General features: G+C 40.1%; 1 long non-coding RNA gene across 4 annotated transcripts in view; it reads left to right on the top strand.

Moving 5' to 3' along the window:
- LOC121096194 overlaps positions 1–25,415 on the top strand; it is a 59,926-nt gene that overhangs the window by 13,371 nt on the left and 21,140 nt on the right. For 3 of the 4 annotated variants that reach the window (XR_005830391.1, XR_005830390.1, XR_005830393.1), the window contains 2 exons: positions 665–21,127; positions 23,631–23,742. This is a non-coding gene — a long non-coding RNA (uncharacterized LOC121096194). The remainder of the gene's footprint in view (positions 1–664; positions 21,128–23,630; positions 23,743–25,415) is intronic. The other variant, XR_005830392.1, reaches the window with a different exon arrangement.

Genomic DNA, 25,415 nt, shown 5'->3' with positions numbered 1-25,415 from the left:
CCTACTTGCCTCCTCATCTGTAACTGGAAAGTGAAGGCTCAGCTAAAGACTTTCTGGTACGTGAGGTAATGAGAAACTCCAGGGTATGCCTGGGTCTGTGGTAATGTGACGCTTGTGAATCGAGTTGGCACGATGTCCTTGGCAGCCTTGTTGCAAGCCCTCCATAGACTCATTTTTACATGGAGATGATTAGATATTAGTGGAAACCTGATGCAGTTATGAAGCAGTAGGTGAACAAGCCATTTCTCCCCGCTAAAAGCCTAAACTTGGCATTTATTACTTCCTGTTAGGTCACAGAAACATCAATCACCTGTCACTTTGACGATAGCCACTCTCTTTTCAGCTGTGCCTGAAACGCTCTGCCCTATGCCTCTTTTACACATGCTGCCAATGCTCCCCTCCAGCGGGTTTCTCAAGATCTGAAGTATTCGTGCTGACATCTTCTGCAGCAGGCAGATCTCTGGGAGTCCCTGGGATGGACTCCAAAGGGAATTAATAAGAGTCGAATAAATTAGCTGGGGCAAAGGCTGGAGTTCAGCTTTTGCTGGGTTAATAACGGGGGAAATTCACCTGGATTAGTACTGACTACTTAACAGGAGCCTACAAGGCATCACGTTTTGGCCTTCTGTGATTTGGATACTTTCTAAATTATATTTTATGCCAGAATGCTGCAGCATTACTTGTTGGAAGAGCCAAGGAAAAGCAAATTTTTACAGCTGAGACACCTGTGACAGCAGCTAGAGCTATTTTCTCTACTCTCTCCCCACACCACAAGCCCTTACACGGCTTTAAAGCCAGAGAAATCAAGGCATATGAAAAGGACCTGCTGAAAACATACACTAATGGAGGAAGTAAGTCTATTATTCCCAGTTTTCTAGAAGGCACATTTCGGTCTGGATGTACCATATTTCTGCAAGAGATGCTTCATATTTACAAGTGAAGGACCTGTGAATGAGCCCAGGCTTGCTGGTATTCTTGGATTCCTTTCTAACCTGCCTTCATTTCTTTTTTCCCTACCTCCTTCCCTCTTTTGTGGCTTTCCGGTGCAAGTGCCTGCAGCAACCCCCTGTTCAAGATCCAGGAGTAATCCTTCACTGCCGGCCCAAGGCGAACCTTGGCGACAGCCGTCGAAAGGCCTTGATCACACATTCCCAGCACCCTGCCCTGCCAGCAGTGGGAGGAAACTCCAGTTTATGTTAATAAGGTGTGGAGAGTGGCCAAAGTATTTTGTGAGTTTTCCAGCTCGAAAGGGTAATGAAGCTACCTCTGTCTCAGTACGCTGGCCAGGGAGCAAGCTAAACAACTGGGAAATGTGTTTCAAAGGAGAAATACAGAGCACAGACTCCCTGGGTTTCGCACTTCCACTGGGGGATGATTTTGCCTCTTTCCACCTTTTTTCCAGGCTGGCTGCTCCCTTTTGCACAAAAAGAGGGATGGATGAGGGAGGGCGAGCAGGCTGTTTCTGTGGATTAGCTTCAGGCAGCTCTCGCCAGATTGAAAGTTACACTGGAAAGCATTTCTTAGTTTATACCAAAATAATGAAATGTTTAATACGTAAAGTAAACCTAGAAAGTTATTCCCATAAATGTGGTTTAAAATCTACCTATTTATTAGCTCTGAGCAAAAGAAACCTCCACACTGCTGAGAGCATGATCAGATTCTTTGGGCTCACTTCAAAAAGCTCGCTCTTTTTGTCATTCCTTTCTGACCTCCTCCCTGCTAGTCCCGGGATGAAAAGCAAGCCAAAGATCTGCTGAGAAATGGGCCGAGCCGCTGCTGACCTTTGCAAATCCAATTTCTTCAAAGCGAGAGCTAAACGACGTGTTCCCACGCTGTGTATTGCTGAAACGTACGATGCAATTCAGGGAATGAATTCACCATGGTGCAGTCTCATTTTGAATCCAGTTTTATTGCTACGTGTCAGAGGGTGAAGGAGGCAGAGTGTGGTACAAGTTATAAAGAGCATTTGCACACAAGTTTCACAAACCACATAAGTCAGTCTTTGAAAGATTTTGGACTTTGGAGGGGTTATTTCCTCTAAAAATTAAAATGTGTAAAAATTAAAAAACCCTTTTACCTCTCTCCCCCTCAAAAAGGGAGACATTTTGTAGCAATTTAAAAGAAAAATAAGACAATGAGAGTTTGTACTGAATAATCTCCAAATAGAGAAACAATAACTCTCTGGGGGTATTGTCTGACATGTAACCAAGGTGCCTGTCTGGGGTGGTTTGCATGCACAGGAGTTATGGGTGAATGGGATGGTGATACAGGGAGAGCTTTAAAATGAATATTTAAAATTCAGATTCTCACTTTGCATATCAGATTTGGTACGGGTGCCACTCCTATTTTGCAGCAGTGAGAGCAGTCCACCCTGTACGAAGGTTCAGGCCTCTGCTAGGTACCATAGGTGTGCATGCAGGATCCACACAGGAAAAGCGTATTGGCATTCCTAACCTAACTCTTATACTCTTGATCCAACAGCTGCATGGAGGCTGGTCCCCTCCCTCTGTTTTCCAGGAGGAGCTACTGTTTGTTGCCACGCAGCTGGCTAAGCCCTGCCTGACTCCAGCACCAGACAGCCCGGTACCCCCCGCACGAGTGAGCGGTGATGCGCAGCAGCCTGCGTGCATGCCCCGAGCAGCGCCTGTTTGCGTAATGCTGCCACTTTTTTCCTGGGGCAAAAGGGATGGAAGAGGATTCTCATTCTTCATTTAACTACTGTAGGGCATATGTCATGGGTAGCGCATCTCCAGTCTGTTCTTCAGCGCTGAAGAGAGGAGTTAGGTGTTCCCAGCATGGGCTGAGTTCCGTGCACGCCCCTCTGGGGATGCCACCTCCCTGCTGGGAAGCCATCACACGGCAGGCAGCAGCCAAGCTGCTCCACGTTTGGTGCCTTACCACTGACCTCCCGGCATACCGTGTAACCCGCCGGTTTGGTCGTACAGTAGAAGCAGAGATATTGCAGCCTGTTTATTTATTTCATTATCATCTCCATTGCACAAGTGTCATTCCGTTAGAGCTGATGTAATGGAGAATCAGGCCCTTGGGCTAATGGGCTAAACTATGCCCTGGCTGTGTACGCTGAAGACTCAGAGGAAGCTTCAATGCTCTCATTTTCTAGTTGTCCTCTCCAAAGCAAATTAAAATACATCATTGTTCTCAAGACTGCTGAATGAAGCAAGTTGGTTTTTAATTTTATTTCCATAACCATGAATAGTAAATTTCATCCATTCATGACTGGTTTATAAAAGAGTTTGCTAACTAACCAGATCTGAAGAACTTTCTTTCTCAGCAAGCATTGCAATAAGAGCATTGTTTGTGTTTTTATTACTTGCTCAATATTTTTGTTATTCTCTTTCCCAAGACACGATTAGATTTTCCAGTCTTCTGGACATCAAAGATTTTGGAGAAGAGATTGTATAAACTGGATAGGTAACAGCTGTTACCAGATGGATTTACTGGTAGAAAGGAGAGAGGGCTAATTTGTTTTATGTGCTTCCTCCCACTGCTGGCACCTTTCACTGTGGCACACTGTTTCTGTCCTGCGACAGGGAATATCTTTGCACAGAGGGAGCCCTTGTCCACAGGATTACACCTGCCTGTGGGTTTCACTGTTGTTTGTAAGTAACTTCTAAATGCCTTCATCGTCGCTTCTTTACCTGGCCTTCCAGTAGTTTATTAGAGAGAAAAGAATGGGAGGACAGCTCTAACTTTGTTAGTTAATAGCACTGATTGACAGATTTTAATTTCTGAGCTTTTCAAGTCAGAAGTTTTGTTTGCTCCACTTCTGAATGTCTCAGAACACTTTAAATTAGATTTATTTCTGTAAAATAAAAAAGAAAAAAAATTACCGTGAATTCCCCAAGAAAAGTCACACAGGACTGAAGCAGAGTTTCAGCTTGAATAAACTGCAGTATCTCTGCTGCACCCTCCCATTTAATTTGGGAACGAACATTCACATGAATCCTCTTTATTTCCTCATCTGGTGTAAAATTCCTTGTGCTACTCTTTTAGATTACTCACTGTTTAGGAAAGATCTTGGAGGGGAAATGGTGATTTGTAGTATTGCAACGTATTAGCTTGTAAAACAGACTGTGTGCGTGTATAATAACATGATTTTTGCATGTTACTATGCCAACAATGTCTGATCCCATTCAGATAACAGTAAGGCAACTTACAGCTTTGACCGCATACAAAGAAAGTCACACTACTTCTCTTTTTTATTTTAGGTTTGATCTACTTGCTTTTGCTATTTGCATGTTGTGTTTTTAAGTACCTACCCCCACGTTCTTCAAGCTTCAGAAAAAGACAGCGCTTTCAATATACATTGTCTGCAAAACATGCCCTATGTCCTATGAATATTCTAAGACATCCACCCTGATCTAGCAATTTAAAAGGGACTGGCATCTTCTTAATCTAGTCTCCTTCTTCCTGAGGCAGCCTAGATACTGCTTTTGATCTTTCCCTGCCCCGAGTAACATATGAATCTATTGCTGTTGCAGGACAGGAGACTCTGGCTTCGCCCAGTCTGCTAGGATCCTCAGACCTTTGCAAAAATGCTCAGATCCTCACAGAGTTTCAGCCTTTTCTGCAAGCTGGCCTGGGAGCACTGGGCACCTCAGCTGGGTGAATGCCGCTGGAGCAGACAGTCAATGGCCACCGGGCTGCTGTTGGAATAATGAATCCAGGCTGGAGAAGGACCGAACAGAAGCTATGTCCAGAAAACCATCTCTAATGTGATTTTGTTTTTTTTTTCATTATTTTCTAGGTCTTAATTAATTTTAAACTGTTTTCTTCAGTCTTCTTCATTCGCTCCCTCTCTACTGTTCCATATATTTAAAGCAAATGAACCAAAAATGAGAGGAAGTCCTTTCAAATGAGGTACTGAGCTTTCGTGCAAAGTGCAGAATATTTTTTTCTGTACAACCAGTGGAGGAATGAGAACAGCTCTGCCAGTTTCAAGACAAAATGCTTCATCTTTAGTGAGTATTTAGACTGCAATAAAGATCCAAATATAAAGCCAAAGGCAAAACTGCAGAGGAGGCTCACGGCTAGGTGGGCAGTTTGCTGCAGGAGAAGGGTAGTAAGCTTTATTATCCATTGCTCCTCTTGTAGTGGGAATTTGCCATTCAGCTGGCACTGGAAACACTGCAAAGAGGTTTTATCACAAAGAAGTCTGAAAATGTGTCAGTTTGCAAAACTGAAGGAGCTGGCAGGATTTGAATTCCAGAAACAAAACTGCTATGATAATTGTGTTCTCTTTTGTTCATTTTGTCTGATTATAGTCCAGAGCCAAAAAAATTTTAATAGCTTGTAAAGCTGGAAGCTAACCATGTTATCAAAATGGGCTCCAGCTCACTGAGGGATGGCAAGAAATATGCTTTTCCTCTTTAGGATGTTGTTAATAGTTTTGCATTTCTTGCCAACTTACGAAAACTTTGATATGATTTGAGAGGCGGTGGGTAACTGAGGAAGATCCTTGATTGTTCTTTGAAAAAACCAAGGTTGTTCTGTACAGTTCATATAAATAGGGAGAGGAAGAAGAGTCTGGTCTATAATGAAAGGTATGGTGAAATCTAGATTGCAGTCCCTGTTTTACACATAGCCTTTCTGTATGCCAAGTTAGGACTGGCGCAGGTGAATGTCACCCCAACAGCCTACTTACACTGAAAAATTACTGACCTTATCTTGGATTCCCCAGGTCACGTACTAACACACACAGAGGACTGAGCACATTTTGTGCTTGTACATTGGCAAAGATTTGTGTAAATCTCAGGCTTTTAATGATGTGTTAACAGGTCAGTCTCTCACATCCAGAAGAGCAGATCTTGTTGGTAAGCCTAAGAGCTGGCAGGAGCTTGTGCAAGTGGTTGTACCAAATGATTGCTGAGCTCTGAAAGCAACAGCTAATTCAGGTGCAGTATCTCACAGACTATATTAATTTTTAAAATGAGCTTTGCAAGCCTGGGCCCAGGCTTCTACAGGTAGTGTTTGCCGAGTTAAAGTTACGTGAAATATTTTTTTCGCTCCACAAACTGTTTGCACAGGAGTTACAGGCCTAAGTTATCAGTCCACTATTGATAGACATTGCAATCGGTAATTTTACTACTTCCTTATCATGTTTTTGGAGCTTTGCAGTGAGAATAATTAAATAAAAAATAAAATAAAAATCATTAGCTTGAGTAAGTATTTGCCACAAAGGAACACTTTTGCATGGTGACTTTAGAATGTCATAGCAATGCTCTGAAGCGGTACAGGAACTGTGAAGTTTCATCTATATAGCCAACAGGGGATTAAAGCTCTGTGTCTCAAGAACTTCACAATGTACACATAACAATATTTTTCTTCTAACGTAGTTGCATCTTCATAAAACCTGTTAAACTGCAGCTTGCAGAGGAAGTATAAAGCACAGGGCAAATTAAAGTACAGTAACCCTGAAAGAACAAATTGATCTAACCAGAGCCATATTACTTACAGGAAAAAGAATTGAGATTATTGATGGCTCACTGCACAGAAACAGCATTTACTATGATGGAAAAGTGTATACCATGGATTAACTCTGTCAGTTTTGCACTGGCCTGTTTCTCATTTTACATGGCAAACACTTTGATCCATGTTACAATATAGGTATTTGCAATCCTGGGAAACTTGCTGCCCCAATCTAAAGATGAAATAATTTAATCATAAGTACTTGGACAGGCATTTTTCAAACCAATTTAATTATGTTTCATTGTTTACAGCCTGTGTCTTTATGTGAGCATTACACCCAGAGATAATTTAAGAGCACAACATGCTTGCAGGCTTAGGTGTGTGGGACGTTTGAAAGAAAATGGAAATGTGGTTAGTTTTTTTAGTTTATAACTCCAAAGCGCTCAAGCTTGAATATCCTTTTGTTTTCTTTTTCTGTTAAGGAATTTATTATTTTTATTAATTTGTCTCTAATGTTGCCATTCCTGTGCCTGTAAATACATACATATTCTCATGTAGTTTAAGAACAGTGATAGCATTACAGTGATTTTGGGCAGATCTTGAGCTGTGCCATATTCCTATAACATCTCAGAATTCCCAAGGGCCTCAGAAGCATTGTTCCAGATTTATGGTTGCCTAACACTGGCAGAATTTTATCCATTTCCATCAGTATTCAGATCTAATGCTTTAGTCATCCAGATCCCTAAACCGGTTATCCTGACCAGTTCTTGAGCGCTGCTTTAACTGTTGCACTCACAACTTTTATGAATTTCATTTACATTTACATTATGGTAAAAAAGATAAATGGAGCTTTTAAAGATGGAAACTGCTGATACCTTTTACTAATTTCTAGATCTATTATGTCACTAGTACTCTTTGGGAAAGTTCTGATTTACAAAATGTGATCTCATGGTGTGTTTTATCTTATTGGTTTCTTGCCATATTGCCAGAATGCAGTGTATTCAGACAGAGGCAACCAAAATGCGTGCTTCAGCAGCCTATGCATGCAGACAAAGAGTGCAAAGCTGGTTTTCATTTTCCAGAAACAGATCCTAGTTACAGTATACCTCCAAATGAATGGCTTTTTATTATTGGTTTGGTGGTTTTGATTTTGATTGGGTTCTTTGGTTTTATGTTTTTGAGGCATGTGTATCACATGCTCACAGGAAAAGTCCAAGTTTCAGAAGTTTTCTTAGAGTGAATTTAGAGCTTTTGAAAGCTTTGCTAGAAACCATCATTCCCTGCCTGCTCACAAATGACAGCACCTACAGATTTTTCTGCACTAATCAGGAAAGATCCCTTACAAAATGCTACATATTTCTCCACCCTTGCTCAGAAGGTACTACTCTAGAAAAGAAAAGAAGGCCTGTTTGGTCATATGCTGAGTTTCTAAGACTACCAAAAAGATTCTATTTAAGAAGGGTCAACTTAGGAAAAATATCCTCTTGAAGAAGATGCTAACTTAAGAAATGGTATCTTCTCACACAACCTCTATGAAAAGCATTTGGTTTTCAAACATCTGTAGTTAAGCTGAACTGTCAATTCCCCTGCCTTTAGTAACTTAAACCCCATATTTTCCATAGAACTATTCAGCAGTATGCAAAATATTATTAGCAGAAGGGGAAATAAAAACAGCGATTCTGATCAAAACTGAGAACCACCTCAGTAACAGTCTGGTTCAGATATGCACTGAAGAGGGGTTAAGTTGCCAGTTTCTGCTGTGGGCAGTTCACTGGAGATCTCTTACAACAATCTTGGTCTTCAGGAGAATCATATCAGGCAGTCAGTGATGCCTGTTCTTAACTTGAGCGTTAATATAGTTTTCTCCTTGACATCTTTTAATCTTTTTTTCATCTAGCTTTATCTATAAAATTATAGATTAGGGATAGGTAGATACAGATACAATCATTTCACATTTTTTGCAGTCATTTACATTTTTGTTTTCTATCCCTCCCTTAGCTATAAAATCCCATATTTTATCTCTGTTGAAGGAATGTGCAAATACCATCAAACTCACTTTCTCAGATGATTTTTCAAACCAATAGTATTTGAATGGCTAGAAATTAAAAAGCTGTTTTTGCTAAACATCTGGTGATGTGCACTCTTCTTGTCAATTTGCATTTAGGCTCCTGTGATGATATTCTGGTAAGATCTGAGATAGGATTTTCATTTCCAAGCACTAGACTTATTTGTGAAACTGGAGGTGGAATACTCAGTATGACTTCTCAGGTGATAAGATAGCACTTGGTGAAACAGCAAGGAGCATTTAACAACTTTGCAGAAAGGATTATCTTTCTGAGAGTGTTCAACCCAGGTAGAACCAGGAAGTTTAGAAACTGTGCAGAAAGTCATGCCCTGCTGAGGTTTGGTCACTGTCTTGGTCAAGAGTTAGACGAGGTTTAGACAAAGTTCACATCCTTATACTTCGCCATCCATAGGTGAAGAAACTGATATGAATTTGAGCATCTGATACGCAGCTGGTACTCACTTTGTTATTAACCTTGCTAACTACTGCACTTTAAAAATCTTTGTCTTTTTCAGCTTAAATGGTATTTTTCTGGCAACACTTTTTATGGAGCTTTAAAGCTGTGTCCCACAACTAGTTTTGTTCTTCTTTCTGTAGCATTTTCTATAATTTCTGTCAAGGAATTGACGTATGTGAAGAACTGTACGTTGAACTCTAGGATTATTTCAGTTTTGTAGGTTTTAGTTAATCAATTTACCTAGCCCCAAAGCATGAGAAGTGACATTCACTGGAAGAAGCGCAGCGGTTTACAAGTGCTTCTGAAGCTGAAAAGATGGTACACAGAAATACTGTACTCTTGGGAAGTCTAGCAATGTCAGTTTTGGAGTTCATTCACATGCTTGTGTAAGAGATGGATTACTTTATGGAACAGGTTCAATTCTCAGTCTTACCCAGGTAAATCCAGAGTGCTTGTCCTGAGCACAGATGACTCCACAGTCTGCCTCTGTGTTAATTTGACTACAGTGATTGAGTTATTATGCGGATTAGTCCACAGCAGCAAAGTGGTATTTGGACCTACATGAAGCTTAGCAGGAAAAAGCTGAATCTGGCAACTTGATTTGTGTCCATCCCTCTCAGTTTCGTTTAGAAAACCATTGAAAAAAAGCGTATTGTGCCAGTTCCTCTCAGTTTTGATAGTGGTGGTTAACCTCCTGAACAGCTTTCCTTTATTGATAATGTCTCAGTCAGAATGTCAGTCACATTTTGTACTTAGGAAATGTGTCTTTCATGAACTGCCTTGCTGACTGAGGAAGCTTCAGTTATTTTTTCTTTCAAAACAGATACATACCCTTTCCCTTACCTCCCCAGCTGGACAAAGCCAGTGATGATTAATCACTCTTATCATCTTTCTGAAATATCAGAGTTGTCCCCCCTCATGGCAGAGAACACCAAACCATCCAACGAGAAAGGAGGCCGTGTGAATAGCCTTGCTGAATTCCTAATTATTTGCTCTGGCAGTTCCCAGTGAAGCAGCTGGTTGTCTTTGGAAAGCTCTGCATGTTGTTTTGGGTTTGAACATCATGTGTCTTTAATTTTCAGCACTAGCCACAGGGATAAGTATCACAAATATCTGCTTGAAGGCCTTTTGCCCTTGGGAACCCAATATATACTTGGCAGCCTCTCTGACAGTGGAACTGAGGGGAGAATCAAAGTTGACTCATTGCCTTATATCCCCTCAGGGAGAAGAAAGAATAAAAAGGGCAATTGCTGCTTCCTTCAGTTGTCTGAAGCGAGTCTTTCCTGTTTTGTAGGGAATAAACTAATGCCATTTTCTAAAATAATCTGCCCTCTATATGAACAAATTATTCCATCCAGTACCATACAGCTAATTCTGGGGTTTGATTTCCTTGTATCCCAGTGCAGTTCTGGGTGGAGTTCAGAAATGCATAACGCCACGTAAAACTAGAAACAGACATTCACATCTTCCACTCAACACTTACCTCCAGCAGAATCTACTGTTATGTTCTTCAGCTGAACGTACGGTAAACTCTAATGGAAATCAGTTTGTGGAGGGCTGTGTATGTACTCAGGTGGAAAGAGCATGGAGTGTGCTTTGTTTATTATGCCCAAGCTGTTAATGTATTCTGATCTCCTATGGCGTAATCAGGACCAACATAAATGAATGTCACCCTGGTATGTTCATTATTCCACCTGTGGGTATAACTTCACAAATATTTCCCACTTTAAATGACACACTGAAGTGAAACTGTCATTAGTACATTGGTAACATCACAATACATAGGGGAACCCCGAGCCCCAATGTATGCATTAGCTAAAGATTAAGCAGAATGCCAGATGAGCTTTGATTCATTTTAAAAATGTCGCTAGGCAGAGATCCAAGCTCACACCAAGTGATGCCAAGATATTTGCTCATGTCTCCATCGCCCCATATCTCAAGTGGTGCAACCGCCAGAAATAATTTTCCTTAATAGAAAAACTTCACGCATTTTGCACATTGCTCTTTCCTATGTAAATCTTGTTAGTTTATGATTTCAGTCTGAAAATAGAATTCAGCTCTTGTATTTTAGATCTCAAAAACATCTTCCTTTAAGACAGTATTTCTGTATTTCCAGGAAACTCATTCTTTTTATTTTATAATCAGCTCCACTCAGCACAAGGTTCTTCACAAGAAGGTGGCAATTATCAACTGAGAAAATTCATAATTTTATTTTTCTTTCTAAGACTTCAAGTTTTGCTCTTAGTCTTGAAATTCAGTGCTTTTCTAGGGAGTATGCTTTTGAGTTGATGAGGATTTGTTATACTACTCAAATACAAAAGAGAGTTTTAGCTGGGGAAGAAGCTCTCAAAGATGAATGAATGTATTATCTTAGCGTGAATCTGAACTTTGTCTTGCAAAACACTGCACAGGCTTTCAGTGATACAGAGCCCATTGGAATCAGCTGTTGTCTCACAGCTGAAAATAATAGGGCTCAAAATGGTTCTGATTATTCCTGATTTGAAAGGTAAGTTGGTATGACTTTAGATGCTTCATTTTAAATATCTTCGTACATTATATAATCATATTAATATTTATATGCTAATTTAATCACTCTGTCCAACACAGAGAATATGGCCTTGGTCTGTAAGCAAGCTCCCCTCTTTACAGTTGCAGGAGTGTATATCTGGACCTAATTGTACCATTAGCACTTTGTGACACTTTTTGCTTTGTGACAAGTTACTTAAGTCGTAAGTGCTTTAATTTGTTAGTGTATGATTCCATTAGCATCTTTTATCTCTACCCAGAGCTCCTAAATCAGTGTTGTGTGGTTTATACAGAAGAGCCAGACAGAGGTGTTTCTCCTTCCCTACTCCTTCTTTTAGGTTTGCTTCACACTGAGGTACAGAAACTGTCTTGCACAGTATTACACAGACATAGGAAGGCACTCTGTACTTGAGCAAGGGCTGAAACAAGAAAAACAAAACGAATGTGATGCTAAGAGCTCAGCACAGCAGAAGACTTTAGGAGGATCTATAAAAAGTTTAAATTGGTAAAACATGTATGTGGGTGGGTTAGAAAGAGAATAAAGTGTAATTAAGTTACTGAAGCCTCATCAGGACTCTGAACATTGTTCAGTGTGCTTTGCAGTTTGCTTTAAAGAAATGTCAAGAATACCCACATCCTTAGAAAGGGGACTTTTTTCATAGTTTAACATTAATTTTGACAAATATATGAAGACTGCTGGTTTTTGGACCTTGCGTCATTCTGCTGTGGGGTAGTGTATTACAGGAATGTAGGAAGGCAAAAATCCCACCTTCTGCAAACTAGTAACAGGGTTGAGCTGTGCATATTGGGCACAGCTGAAAGCCAGGGGGGACTTTGCCATCCTGCCCTAAAGAGGGTGCTGGGGCACATCCTCTTCTCCAAACTGGGCTGGGAGTCAGCTCCCTGCCTCTCTGCCTTGCAGGGACAGCCCCCCGGGGGGGCGGGGGTCCCTGCCTGTGCACTGATACCAGAAGGGTGGATGGATGAGCTGGGATAGCTTTCCCCTCTATCCCTTTGAAGCAAGGGGGAGCAGAAAAAAGAGTGCTAATCACAGAAAAATATCCTTGCAGCTACTGGGTCTATAACGTTGTCAGTTTAGGTCTGACGCCCTCGTGCTGTGACTGACCCGGACACCGGCCCCTTCTCCCTCTGCTAATGCCTGCTTGCCCTTCACTTTCGCTGGAGCTTCCTGGGGGCACATTGAGTGATGACCCCAACAAATGACCTAGGCTGCTCCTTTACAAAACCCTGTGTTGCACCTGAGGCCAACAGAAGAAAACATGATGGTGAACTTCATAAAGTTCTGCAAAGTAACAAGTTTTGTGGACCAATACTGCTCCTGCAGTCGTCGCAGCAGACCAGACCTCCTGAGCCCAACTGTGTGAGTTGCCATAGCGTGCACAGTGCAACAGGTAAGTGGGAAACCTGGAGCCAGACAGCGATTTTGGTCCCAATTTATACAGGCAGCCTTTTGACTAATTCTCCTTCTCATGGTCCCCAAATCCCAAGGCTGCTGGGAATTGGTCCTGCCCCTTGCTCAGGCCTATGTGCTCCCCAAATAATCCTTACATGAATGCTCAGTGGGCTCCGTCGTGACAGGGGACTCCTTCACTGGCAGATTAGTGGAGTGTTGTGGCTGGGAAAATCATGTACTGCAGCTATAATAGTGAAATTATGAAGAGTAATGAGGATTTGAGCTGTTATCTATCTCATAAATACACATTCTAATGTGCAGGAAAACCACAGTGTTGACTGAAAATATTGCAATCTTCAAGGGAAAAAAAGATGTTAGCCAGAAGTGTTGTGTCTTTACATATGGTTCACCTAAAAAAAAAAAAATCTGACCTTTTTTAAGATGGCTGCCAGCCAACATTTCAGCAATATTTCCTTTGTGTTTCTGCTCACACAGAATGATTTATGTCCAAGTACTCTCTAGCTGGTTCTCAAATTGCAGTAATGATTTTGATTATTTGTTTGTAGTTATATCTGAACATTTCTGCCTGCCATGTCGTATATCCTGAACCAGTGTGTCATTTAAAGGCTGCTGCTGTGCCCATGTAGAGCCCATTGCTCTGTCTGGTCTGTGACTGTTTGCGTGTATTATATGTAAGTTTTAGATGGTGAAAAAGGGGAGCGAGAGGACCATATCCTCACCTTGCTGACCAAGGAAATCATAGTTTTCAAGGAAATTATTCTGACGCATATGTAAGGAAGTCAGAATTGGGTCAGGATACTTAGAACAAGTGGCAATTTTTTCCATGGGAAGAGTTAACTTACTTTCCCACGAAAGAGGTGGGGCCAGAGCCGCATGCCATCAACCCAGAAGATATAAGGCAGAGTGCAAGGGAAGCGCAGTTGGGCACAGCTGCAGTGAACAAGGTCATCCGTGCAGGACAGTGCATGAAGAACATGCTGCAGGACTTCAGGGTTTGCCTACACAATGTCACAGAGGAGATCTAGTTGGGACACTTGAGCTAAAAAGCCTGCCTGCATACCAGGCAACTTGTTTTGCTCAGTTGAGACCCACATGCATGTTAATGACTTGTATGTCCATGAAGTGATTTAGCATGGACAACAGAGAAAAGGAAAACCCCATTTAAAAAAAAAAAAAAAAAGGTAGGGAAAAAAAAGAGGAGATAGCACAAAGAAACAGTGTATTTATCCTGGAATCAAAAGTCAAGAGCATAATGCAGTTTATATCAATATAAATTTCTATACCAAAGTCAATATGACAAATTAGGCTGTCTGTTTCAGTGAAAGAGTTCCAACAAACACTTAAATGTTTTGAGAGGAGTTGAAAATGACCACCATCATTACGATAAAACAAAATAGTGGTGTATATGGATTGTCTGTTGCTTTACTTTCCACCTTTCGGAAATGAGACAAAAGAGTTAAGGGAAAAAAAAGAAGAACCTTCCTGTGCGAAGTAAAAACCCACAGTATGCAACGGGTTTTTTCTGCAGAAAGTACCTTTTCTTAAGCGTAGGCATTTTTCTTTTCAAAAGATATCAGAGAAATTAGAACTATAAAAGATCTTATTCTCTTATTTAGTTGGGACTCTTACAGATTCGTAGACATTGAGACCGATGGTCTGTTATGATCACTGTCTCATCTGACTCATACATCAGCTTGTATAATTTCACTCAGTAATTCTTTTACCAAGCTTATAACAACATACGGCTAATTAAAAGGTTGTGATCTCATAGTTAGTGTTTTCACTTATGCTAAGGGTGCCAGTGACTTTAAAAGATCTAATCACACCCACATTAGGGTAGATACCATATGCATCTTACAGTGTATCGATAGCAAAAGTACAATGAAACAGTCACACATTCTGGGTAAGGAATTCACAAGGATTTGGGGCTGGAGCAGGGGTCTCAGAGGTGAAGGCATGGTCTCTCCCCTCATCCCTTCTGCAGCTGTGTCCCCACTCTAACCGTGGTCAGACATCCATGACAGCTGGCAGCTCCAACGCAGCACAGACCTTCCTTCACCCACCTGTGTAGTGAGAACAGACCTCAACTGGTTCTTGACTGGCAGGACCAGGAACCCCACTGGGCACAAGTGCTGTCTTGTAATGCCCCACATGTGCTCTGCAGAAGGCAAAACCACCCCATTAGGCCCTCAGTCTTCCTGTTGGTGGCCCTCAGATGATCCTTGCTGGCTGTCCTGCAGAATGGTGCCACGAGGAGCATGTGGCTTGTGCCACAGATGCCGTCACAACAGTGGTGCTCCATGACTTGGGTCTGCACAGAGAAATCACAGACCCTCATGGTATAATGGTAGCATCCATCACAAAATGCACGTACACCGAGACAGTGAATCTGTATCTTATTTTACCAAAACCTGATATTGGACCATTCTGTGTCTTGTACCTCTCTATAAAAGAAATTGTGTCCGTGCTTCACTCCACATTTCACATTTTATAGTTGCAGGCTAGGTGCACACACAGGTTTGCCTGCAGCAGCTATGGTCGCACAAACATACAATACGGAGTGTTAAGGACATGTTTTGCTCCAGAAAGTCGGTTAAAGTCCTGAGAGTAGAACATGGTAGCTACTGAATTCTCTGGCTGATGGTAGTTCAGTGAAACTTCCTTTGGCATTCCCAAAAATGTGACTGGAAGAATAAGTGATTCCCAAAGGGCTCCTCAGGAACAGTCCAAAGCTGCAGGCCAGATTATTTGTTTTAGAAGACTGTTGGCTGAGCCCATCTATTGTTGGGTCTGCTGCAGCATTTCTTTTGTTCTTGTCAACTTAGCATCCTCAGTTTTCTTGTAAATAATTTACCAGACTTTGGAAACTTAACATGGTGGGGGAAATAGCAGGGCTTTTTCTGAGTAGCTATCATCCTTCAGCTTCCAGGAGGCTGTAAGTATCTTCCCTTTTGCAACATTACTCCATAGAAAAAAAGCCAACAAAACAATATATTACTGAGGGCAGGTATGCTCAGAGGAAAAGCAAGTCTCCTGGAGAGCCGGGGTTTTAGTCTAATGTGTTTCACAAATAGAACTAAGGAACTAGCAGCATCAATGAGCGACCCAGATAGCAGCAGTCAAACACTGTATTGCATGTACTAACATTAACAACAGAGTCCATGAATGTCTTAGAAGGCACAGAGAATACTGGGAGTGGAAAGAACAGAAGTTTTTGATGGAGGGAAATAACATTCACATTTTGATAAGCTCCAAAAATGCCTTTTCCAAACAGAGGTGCCTTGTATTACGCCATTCCTGTTGGCTGTTTGGGCTTTTTTCATTAGATGGAAGAACTTCTTGCTATAGTAATAAAGGTCAGGCATTATTGTGCCTCTTTTATGATACTGACTAGCACAAGTCGTGTATACAAACCCAGGAACTATTTATTTATGTGGAATACATACTTAAATAGTGGACTACAAATCATTTAAAGATGCCAATGATATGAATCATACCACAATTTCATGGATAAGTGGAAACATTATGCAACTTACTGAGTTTTTAAAGCACTAACGAATGTGAACTACACAGCAGACTTGAGCTGGACCTTTTCACCCCTTCTAATATATGCCGTGGCTATTTAATATTCCTCACTAGGGAGTAATGCTGGCATACAAGTCAGCAATATATTAGGCAATGGAGCCATGAACCTAGTGAGAACATAAACTAAACTGATTTTCAATTTTCAAACATTACAAAAAGGACTATTATTGTGAGGTTAGAGATGTCAAAGTTGGTGACCTGGCATAATGAAGTATTCCCTGCCACACAGTCAAGCATGAAAAGTAATTGGAGGCAGTATAAACTTTTAGAGTCTTAGGGGTTTTTCCCCTCCCAAATTAAATATTCTTTTGCACTAACTATTTTTTTTAATTAAAAATAGTAATTTTTGTGAAGCATCATAAAAGCAGAAATGATGTTTCTGTAAAGTTTGCAGTTGATGGAGAAACCTGTGTGTTTAGAAATGAGGTCACATCTTAACACTGGGGTTACTTACATAAGGCACTGATGAAAAGCAAGTTGCTACCTGCCATCTAGGAATGACATTAAAATATTATGGCAGCATGTGACCAGCTTTAGAGCTTAAAATCTTGAAAGGACACAGACAATGTCCCCTTTGAGGAACATTCCTGAAGATCACTTTACAGTTTCTGCTAAGCTTTAAAACACAGACTAAAATGCCCCATGTCTAAGCAGCAACAATAAAAGTTGTTACTTCTTAGCTGCAACTTTTACATCTGAAAAAATACCACTAAAGTGTGCACAGGTCTTTCTGCTTTTCCATCAGAGGAAAGGGGTTAGCATTTAGTCTAGGGAATGGTGTATTAGTATTGTGAATCCCATACTCCAAGTGTTCGTTATGGCTCCAAATCCCAACTTATTGCACTGGCTTTGACCAAGTTATTCCTGATCTCCCCTGGCACTGCATTGTGTGAGCTGGCACAGCATCACTCCCCAGGAACTAGACTGCAGAGGGCACTCCTATATAAGAAGGAATTGCAGTCTCCAGGCTCATTTACTTTTAGCCTTGATGATTCATTGTTATTTTTTCTTCTTTAATAATTAATGACACTATTATTACACTAAAAAGAAAATCTTATTATTTTTGACAACTGGTTTTGTTATGACTATTTAACTTCCCCCCCAAGTTTATACAATTACAGTCTGTCAGTGTTCATATCATGTTCGGGTCATCAGCCTCAGAAATTAAACATACACAGAAGGGCGACCTATTAATATACCATCCTAGGCATAGCTTGAGTAGAGCAGCACGAGGAGTGCGCGAATGAGGACGGAGATGGTTTTTGCCATGTGCCTGGGGAGTCAAATAAATGCTGGCTGAGGCAGGCCATCCAATGAGCAATACAAAAACCACCTTCCCCTTCCTCTCATCCCATCTCAGGAAAGGTTTGTTGGAAGTATTGCTTTGGTACGGATTTAAGCTGTGACAGCAAGGAAAGGCACAGCCTCTCAAACAACAGGCCCTGAGCCTCGTGGGCTGGACAAACAGACTACAGCTAAACGTGGCCAGAGATCTGCACTTTGCTGTCACAGCAGAGGTGGTGGGACTCTGAACGGTGGGCAGCCGTCTTAAGGCTGCCATAAATGCAAACGGCTCTCTAAAGCTGTTACAATAGGCTGTTGAAACCCTGACATGCCTCAAGATTAGGAAGAAGCGAGTGCAGTTTATAGCTACTTTAGCCTCACCCTCCTTTCCTTTTTATGAATTAGAAGTAAAGCCTGTAGTGGCATCATCCAGCATCTCAGCCTTAAGGCTGAATAGCTTAAAGCCAACAGAATTAATTCTGGAAGTTCAGCTGGAGCCTATGCAGCTCCTACATTGCAGTTTAAATGTGCTTCCAATATTTAGCTTTGTTTAATGAGAGCAAGTCTGTACTAGCTTTGGCTTCTGCAGGGATACAGCTCATGTATCATCCAGCCGACAACAGAAGGGTCATTTCGTTTCCTGTGGGTAGTGGAAAGTGATCTGCCTTTTCACACTTACTTCTGGAAACTTGTCACAGGGAAAGTGTAAGATCAGGCTAACGCTGTGTAAAAGAGCTGACTGAGCAAGGGTAGCGGGACCTGGCTGTTGAAGCAGCAAATACACTTCCATAGCTGAGCCCTGAATCATGTTTATTTTCAAACCAAAGACCTCACATTTCCAGTGAGAGATTTGCTCAGTAAAATGCATGCATTTCATATTTCATTACCACATGCTGTTTATCTCGTAGTGGTTAAGAAATAAAGGAGTGTGGAAAGGACAGTTATACGGGGGAGCTGTAACCATAAAGATTCCACTGAATAGGATTTTCCCTCATTCCAAACTGTTATCTCGCTAGATAAAAACATTGTGCTTTATGATTAAGCTAATTGTGTTGGACAAGCCAGTCTGCAGTCCTAGAAGCCTGGATTTTCAAATGTGCTGAGCACTGGCAGCTGCAACCAAAGTCAGTGGGGGCATTTAAAGTGCAATTAAATGCGAAGTTCTCTAAAAATTCAGGCCAGAGGCTGTCTGTAAAATGGGAGTAGAGATGCTACCTTGCCTCACAGGGGTGCTGTGAACATTTGTGGCACAGCTACTTACACTAGTAAGCAGTTACACTGAAAAGTCTGTGGAAAAAAACCTGTCTTTTTTTCAGACCAAGTTTTAGCTATAAATGTTCAAATAGGGCCTTGAACCACAGACCGAACAGTGAAGAGGAAACAAATATGTATGGCTTGCCCATTTGTAGACTGAATGGATGACAGCTCATGCTCCCTCCCTCGCAAAATAGCTTAAAAATAATAATGTGTATACCGCATGGGTTGTACAAGCATATCTAATTCTAGCATTCCCTACAGTGTTCCCCCTGAAGGGAGTGTGGGGTTATTTTTAAAAATGGATGTAATGTATATATAAATGTAGGCAATATGCATAAACAACATGTATTTGAGTAAGAAATCTTTGTAGACTGTCCAGATAAAGGAGATGAAAATGATTAAGGGACTGGCGCATCTGATGTGTGAGGAAAGTCTGAGAGAGGTAGGTCTGTTGAGACTAGAGAAGGGGAGATGGCTCATGGTGGGAATCTCATCAACATGTACAAATATGCAAAAGAAAGATGCAAAGAAGAAAGAGGCAAACTCTTCTCAGTTGTATCCTTTGGAAGGACAAGAGGCAATGAGCACAAACTGAAATGCAGGAGATTCCATTAAGCAAAATGTAACAAAAAACATTTTTACTGCAAGGGTGATCAAAGTCTGGAGCAAGTTGCCCAGTGAGATTTTGGAGTCTCTGTACCTGGAGATATTGGAAACTCAGCTGGACAAGATCCTGAGTTACCTGCTCCCATTGACTCTGCTTTTAGCAGGAAGTTGGCCTAGACAATCTCCAAGAGGTCCTTTCTAACCTCAACCATTTTATGAGAAGCAAGGCAATTTTTTTTCCCAGTTTCTCCTTTATTCACTTTCCTTGCAGTATTGGCAGAATAGATCAGTTTCTATCCTGTTCTGGGTTGGAATTTCTGATTTTTTTTTCTCCTTTATCAAGAATATCTTTTCCTTTTGTGGATACTGCTCTCTAATTTTACAGGCTAATGTAGTGTTCTACTATTTCTCCTGAAGTTAAAACCTGTTTCTTCTTTTGTGAGTGAAGCTTCAGCACAATATCACCAAGTGCCCCAATAATAAATAAAAATTAAACAAAATATAGCATAGAACGTAGCAGAAACTGAAAATATTCTCCTTAATGTCACTACAAATGAATTCTATTTCAGTGTACTCTTTCAACTGAACAGGGAAAACATTTGTAATAGGTGAGGATTAATTTGCCCATAACTACCCAGAAACTGAAGCAGTGACCAAGAATGAGCGCTGACATCCTAATAATAGTGTAAGGTGAAATTATTATATAAGAACAGAAATTTATAATTTCAATCATTTGGTGGAGTCGTTCCAAGGAAACAAAAATACCAGAGTTGAATACTCATAATAACAATAATTAGAATTAGCTGTAAATATTGCCCTGCAGCCTGCTGTTACAGTTCAGACAGTTTTGTAATGGTTTAGATGCTGTGCTACAGTGGTTTTTATGCTTCTTTTCCTAAATGTTAGAGAAAATCTATATTCTGTTGCCTTAACATATTTCCTGCCTTTCCATGAACGACTGTGACTGACCTACTCACTTTACAGTCATTTTCTGATACATTTTTAAATTAGTATTTAACTACATAGTGACGGACAAACTCAGCAGTGTACTTTGCCAGGGGAACATTTTTAAGTACTGCTGCATAAAACACGGAGATGTAGCAAGACATTTAAATTATTAACAGTTACTATTAGCAGGCTAGAAGATAATTACGGTATGATTCACAACGCTTTGTTATTGTAATAACTTCTTGTATTTGGATGGTGGTAGCATTCAAACATTGTTCAGCACAATTGCAAAAAACCCGTCAAAGTCTATAAATACTTCATTGCAAGCAGAGACAGTACTGTGTCACACTACACATGCTAATTATTGAAGATCCTTAAGCCAAATATCTTTTTTTCTTTCATATTTTCTACTTTTTTTTTTACCCCCTCTTTAACATCAGGCTTTTAACTACTTTTTCCAGTAGGCTTTCACTGATAATACTTGCTTTTTTTGTAGGACTCTGGAAAATACAACTGACTGTTACATATATATCATGTGAGTATGTAATGAGTGCTATTAGATAATCTTTTTGCCCATTCAAAATTCTAAGTAGAATAGATCTTCTGTGCCTTATCTTCCCAGTTTCAGCAATGCCTCCAAGCACTGAATTTTTTTATAGTGATATTCAGGCTGATCTTCAGACTTGTTTTCTTGCATATTTTGTTTTACTCCTAAAGATACTGATAGGGAATGCAAAATGTCACTTCATTTCTTCTAAAATCTAGCCTCAGTATCTGTACCCGGCTTTATTCTGTGTCTGTGTTTGGATATTTTTTGTTCAGGAAGAGGGAATAGAAGTGGGGTTCAAAAGATGTGATTATAATTCTAATATCCCTTAAGAGTGCTGGGTAATTTGCTGCCCTTGTTCCTTCTACTCTGAGGAGCTTGGGAAGAGTGTAAATTCTGTTATTTATTATGTGTTTACTGGGTTTTGCTCCTCTCCTGCAGTATGAATAAGCTTGTTTGATAAATCTGATCATGAATCTGCTGGTTGGAATGTTATTATGCCACATGTCTATTGACCAGCTTAATATCTGTTGAATGACAGAAGTGCAAGGGTTTTCTTAAGTGCCTTAGAGGTGGGAGACAAAATGGAACACTGGCATTGGAAAGAAAAGGTGAAGAGATCTCTTAAAACCCTACAAAAAGACTGAGAAGCTTGAACTAGTGTTTCCTTCCTTTGAAGAAATCTAGAGATGTCATGTCTTCAAGATCTCACTTTTCCTAATAACCTGAGCTATGGTAAAGACTGTTGGTTTTGTTTAAATACTGTTGGTTTTGTTTAAAGACTGTTTCACAAATGAAGACTTGTAGGAATAACTAAGGTGTTTTGCCAGCTCCTTTCTGTGCCATACATGACAACTCAAAACAGGACCAAAACAGCCAATTTAGAAACAGCACTTAAAGGACCCAAAAGATAGTTTCCATCAAAAGTAAGTTATTTTTATGCTCAGCTGGGGGGTGTTTGAGCTATTTGTGAAATCCAGACAGAGAAATTAACATTTCTGAATAATCCTAGAACAAATGGTGAGGAGTGGGATCATGCTGGGTTGTATAGCATTTTCTTCTGTAAAAATATTTTCCATTATATTTTGTGGGACATTTAGAACCCAAAGGATTCGTGCAAAAATCCAGAGCATTGTTGCAACAATATAGAGGGAAATGACACATAGCAGAATGATAATTGCTTACTATGAAATATGGATTAAAATGTAGTCAATGCCTTTGCTTGCTTCTAACTTCTGAATGAAGGCATGGTAATACCATGGAGTTCATATAGTGCAGGCAAAATTGCATGCAACATTTCTGTCTCTTCTCCTAGTACTTTTTAAATTCAAAGGAGTTATATTCAGAATGTCAAACCAAAGGGATAGCACATGAAGAATATATCCCTATCAAAAACATTTATCCATCTAGGTGACATTGGGGGGATACAGGGAAAAATATTTTCATCAACATCATTTGTACTGCAAACACATTGGACACAACAGTTGAGAGAAGGACCTGGGGCACTGTGTAATCACATAATAAAAGGTAGCTCTCATTCTAAATTTTCTGTTTAAAGTACATACATCAGACAGAAAGGAGAGGGAGGACGAACATCAGACTGTGACTGGAAAGTGAGGCAAGAGAGACCGAGTGCCTGGCTCAGTATCACTCAGGAAGCTGTACCAGCAGCAGGAACTGCTCTCCCCAAAATCTCAGCTAGCACTTCAATAGCATTCTCTTAAGTATAAAAGAGAACTGAAAGACAAATAAAATGGCTAACTTTTTATCTTCCTTCAATGAGAGGTTTAACTCAGTTTCAAATTGAAGTTCAGAGGAAGGTTGAGTCTTGTCTTATTTTATCTAAATGAGTTCATCTGTCTCATATCACGGCTTTACTTTGTTATGCATTTAAGCCTTCTGGTCTTTTTCATGTGAGGTAGTAAATCCTGGTTCTTTTCAACAGCTGAAATGTCAGGACATGATAATTTTGAATGTGCTAGATGAAATTTGTGAAATGCTGCATTTCTTTTTCAATGATCTCTGGAATGAAACCACAGTTCACAGGGCTAGAGGACTGGAAGTGACGTCTGGGGTCACTGAGAACAGTGCAGTGAAGTTCATCCCAGTGCACAGGCACTACATCTTATAATCTCTTTCACATGCCCACAGACTGCTGGGGGTTTTTGGATTTGGGGGGGGGGGGGGGGGGGGGGGGGAGCAGGTTGGGGTTTGAAGTTTGAATACTTCACTTCAAACAGTCACTAGATTGGGAAACAAGATTTTGCTCTTTGCTGGAGACTGAAGCCCAAGAGCCCTCAAACAGAAAACAGCTTGCAGGATCAGGTACGTTATATGTAGGTGACCTATATGTAGGGGTGGGGATGTTGTTCCTGGATTCTGCTTCTCACATCAGTGGGTGCCATGAGATCCTGTCTCCACTACTTTCCCTCATCTCAGGGATGCTGCCCATCTTATGTTTCTGCATCTCATTTTGCTTGTCTGTCCTTAGGAACAGCAAATGTCAAGTGCCTTCAAATCTGCTGGTGAACAGCTTTCTGTAAGAGCTGCACTCAGTCCGAGGCAGGCCAAAGCAATCCAGGCAGCTTCAGCTTCTGTTATTTGTGAGTACTTTACCCTAAATGAAAAATAACCTTCATCCTGTCTTACTTTTTTTTATGATCAGCAGTTTAAGTTGAAAAGGTCACTCCTTTCTCTGGTAGCTCAAGTTCTGTGTTTTTAAGAAGTTTCAGGATATATCATATCATAGGACGTCAGATAATACATTCCTTCACACTTTTTAAATCATTGCTTCTTTCTGTAAGAAAGTAAAATTTTGTTAGAAACCTATTCAGGTTTGCTTTCCATTGAAAAAAAATGGGGCCTTTATTTTACAAAACATTTCCTTATCCAGAGCTTATTGACATCCATGAGATCAAGTTTTAGAGAAACGAGGGATTTTTAATAGGGATTTATCACTCATTATATTTGATCTACAGATTCTTTATTATAAGAACTAAGAAATATTTTTCTAAATCAGGCCTTTTTTTGAAGACAATCAGGCTTTTTTGAACATAATGGAATAATGACATAACCTTCATTATAACATCTCAAATGCTACAATATAATACATTTGCTTAAGTCTGGGAGAAGGAAACCAAACCAATTTATTATAGCCTGTTGATTCACACTCACATGCTGTGCAGTTCATGTGAAGGTCCCATTTACTTTTTCACATGAACTGCCACAGCATGGTTTAAATAGAGATTTTTCTAGCAGTAGTGTTAAGGTTCCTCATTAACATCATTTCTGGAGTCACTGGGCCAAGTATATCCCTAGTGCAATTCCACTGATCTCAGTGGGGTTATCCTTGGATATATTTGGTCCATTGTTTCTACAGAATCTCTTTGTTCTTTTTTGATCTCTTTAAGAATTTTGTTACTTTGAACATTTCTCACATAGCATTTCAACATGCTGAAAAGTTTGCAACATTTATAAGTAGTTTCTTAGGTATTTTTACCTACTTGTACACTGAAATAATATATTATATCAAATAACATATTGTTATTTATTATTTTCAGTTTATAATCTACAAATAAATCCTGTTTTCTGGGAAAATCACTATGTACTATGTTCCTCTTCTTGGTTGTTGTTTGTTTGGGGTTTTTTTAATTCCAAAATTTGATGTGATACGATTACCAAAAATCATTTGAGACAGACTGCAGATGCATTCAACATTATTTTCTGCCCAGCTCTATTGCTTGCAGTTTTTGGAAACAAGTAATAATTGAGTAGTGATACTCCCAGGCCAATATATTCTCACATTGAAAACTCCAAGCTTCTCTGATACTCTATATCAATACTGAATGTTTGTCTTCATTAAGTTGTAGGGCTTGTTGTTTGTTTTTTTTAATATTATTATTATTATTATTATTATTAGGCAAAAAATGTATGAAACATCAAAAAAAATGTTAAAATCGACCGATACACAAAATTTCGCACAAGTGAGATTTGCAGTTAATGACCATTCTGTACATTATGCATATATGTGTGATTTACATGACTTAGATTTTCATTCAGGAGAATGAAAGGTCTGGTTAGGGAAGACAACATACTAAAATGAAATAATCCCTGTGATAAATGGTTGGGTAATTGGGAAACACATCTTCTCAAAACACCATCTCTTATTCTTTTCTGTACATTACTGCAGTTTTGCACAGGCTTTTGGTGGCCTTATTATTTTCCCAGCAAACTACAAACTCAGCACACGAACCTCTTTATTTGCCTTTGCATTCAA

This window comes from Falco naumanni, chromosome 12, assembly GCF_017639655.2.
Source record: "Falco naumanni isolate bFalNau1 chromosome 12, bFalNau1.pat, whole genome shotgun sequence".
Taxonomy (NCBI): domain Eukaryota; kingdom Metazoa; phylum Chordata; class Aves; order Falconiformes; family Falconidae; genus Falco; species Falco naumanni.
Note: the sequence above shows the minus strand (reverse complement) of the source record. Positions and strands in the feature narration are given on the sequence as shown.